Below are 2768 nucleotides of genomic sequence, written 5' to 3'. Positions count from 1 at the left end.
TAAATATAAATAAAAAATAAATTACCCAAAATTACTTCAAGATATATTAACTTTGCTCCTGCTGTGAATTTTGTCAGCATATTGTGAAGGGGAGAAGGAAGAGGTGTGAGCAAAAATTCATAGATTTCAGGTGACTTGCTGAAGTTGTTACTCTGTTAGAAGCCTTATTTCTCCAGCGATTATCCTTACCCTTTCTATGTGAGAGTGTTTGCTGCACTGGCAATGATTGTACTGTACAAACCAGTTGTCCAGTTTCTTTCCCTTAGTTCCAAGTTACGTTCCACAGTTGTGTGCAGCTTGGTCTTCCCACTTCTGTGAGGTGGGGAGATCCTTCAGCAAGGCACCCGGCCTCGTTCATGAGAGTGTCCGCTGATGAGAGCGCAAGCAAAAGGGATTTAATTCTTGCCCAGCTGCTTGGGACTTGGTAGCTGTGGGAGGCGAGCAGCAGCATGGAGGAGAGCTGCGCTGCACGGCTGTGCTGCTGTTGGTGCCGGGGGTGCAGGCACCCTGCCTGGGGGTGCTGCCCGCTGTTCCCATGGAGAGTGAGCACCTCAAGTGAAACATTTCATGTTTTGGAAAATGCTGCCTGTGACTTGGGGGGCGGGGGCAGTTGCAAGGGTTTGGAGAGAGGCTTGTTAATTGTGTCGTTTGATGGGATGTTCTCTTTTCTCTTTCCAGGGTTGATTGTAAGTTTAGAGAAGGAGCTCACACCCCTGTTTGAAGAACTGAGGCAGGTTGTTGAAGTTTCTTAACCTGATGGTATAGCCAGAGTGCAGCATCCCTCTGCAGCCCAGTGGACACAAAAATTCAATAATCCTCAGTCAAATAACATGTCTCAGAAGAAATACCAGAGCTCCTTAGTATACTAAGTAAGAGTAAATTGTACATAGTACTGAATCTGAAATGATCTACTAGTGTGTTGTAGGTGGATGTTACTTTAGGCCACGCTTCTTGTATTGCGCAGTACTGGAGAGACCACCAAAATAGCTCCCATGGAGTTTAGCTCAGCCAGCTGAGCCAGATCGGCATGATGCTGTTGGCTCAAATGAGCAACCCACAGATCTCTTGCTTTACAGGGAACCTGGCATGTGGTGGGGCTTATCCTCAGGCCAGCTATTATGTTGTATTGGAAAGCAGATCGTTGTATAGTGTTATTAAAGATATGGTTGAAAGAAGATTGTGAGAAAGTTTACTAGCGGTGATGTGTTGGTACAATCAATAAATATCCCGGCTGTCTTACATGAGTGATACTTTGGCAAGGGGAATGCTACTAATCTGGATGCTAGCTGCATCCTGCTTCTATTAAGAAGAAAGCTATTTCTACGAAAGCTGTTGCTTTAGGGGTTTTCCTGATGCCCAGATAAAAGCACCCAAACAATGTCTCGCTTCTTCATGGATTTTTTGTGTAATATGGTTGTGAAAATCTCATGTCTCATAGTCTTTGTGTGGGTTCATCACTGGTGACACTCTCAGTTCATTTACCCTTAGGTTTTCCTAAGTAAATAAGTATAAATAAAATACAGTATTTTTAAATGACAGAGCCTGGTCCACTCTTCTGTTGCACTGTAATACTCCACAGCACATCAGCTGTCCTGTGGAGAGAACAGGTCTCTTTAATGTTTTGTACATGTACAAAATCCAGGAGATGATTTACAGGCTGAAAAGTAACCAGTGAGTCTCTCGATTGGGCAATAGAGTCAATGCAGAGATGCAGAGGCTAGTGCTGACTGGCTTCCTGTTGCTGGGGTTCAACCCCATGCTCTCTGCCTCTCCTTGTTCCCTCTCCCATTCCCCTTGCGCTGGCTGCACTGTAGACCTCCAGCACTGAAACCAAAGCGCTGCTGGTCTAAGGGAGAGCTCTTGGCAGGTCTCTGCCTCAGGCTGGGAAAGGGGGTGCCACCGCCCCCTCATTTATACCTCACCCACCTTCAGCATCAGGCAGGATGGGAGGAGATGGTGGTGCTGGAAATGAGGGCTGGGAATTCTTGTCTCAAAAGTTCTCACAGAGATTTTGAAGTTGTCAGTCATCCCTTTCCCATTTAAACTGAGCTCCTGTCTTGAGCTTTCCATTGCTGGTCATTACAGAAGCAGCTGGAAACAGAGCCCTGCGGCGTCTCGGTGTGTATTTCTGGCAGAAAGCATTTGTGTTCCACCACGGGCCTGACTCTTGCTGTTAGCTTCTGTTCCACTCGTCCCTTTGTGACTCTGCTTCCTAGGCCAGCCAAGCACCATTTTGTTTACCGCCTTCAGTTTGTGGCCTCGTGTGCTGAACTTGCTTCTAATGGTTTGTAACAGCCTGTTCATGTGAAAAAGGGAAGGCTGCTTTTCTGGTTACACAGTGACACAGCTGCTGGAGAGTATCAGCTCTCTCTTCCCCTTATGCTGCTTCTCTCTTGCTCTCTCACAAACTCATCAAAGCTTCTTAACGAAATGAGAGATGCCAATTTCTTAAATGACTTCTTTAAGGGAAAAGAGAGCCTAAAGCTTTAACAGTACAGTATGGGAATACAGAAGACCTTTGGTAGTTTTGTAATGACATTTTATTCAGAAAACAGTCTGTATAAAAATATTTACAAATATTTTGAATTTCTAAGTTGCAATAAAATGCTATTGCTATGTTCAATTCTAGATTTTCTTTCTTCTTCCAGTATGTTTTTCCTCTCCAGTTCTCTCACAGTAGAGGCATCTATTGAACACTGACCTGTTGTGTCAGCAGTGCTCAGCCCTGTGCCACACCCTTTTGCATAGTGGGAGAGGCTTGCTTACGC

The sequence above is a fragment of the Phaethon lepturus genome, unplaced genomic scaffold, assembly GCF_000687285.1.
Source record: "Phaethon lepturus isolate BGI_N335 unplaced genomic scaffold, ASM68728v1 scaffold41262, whole genome shotgun sequence".
Taxonomy (NCBI): Eukaryota; Metazoa; Chordata; class Aves; order Phaethontiformes; family Phaethontidae; genus Phaethon; species Phaethon lepturus.
This window is presented reverse-complemented; position numbering follows the sequence as displayed.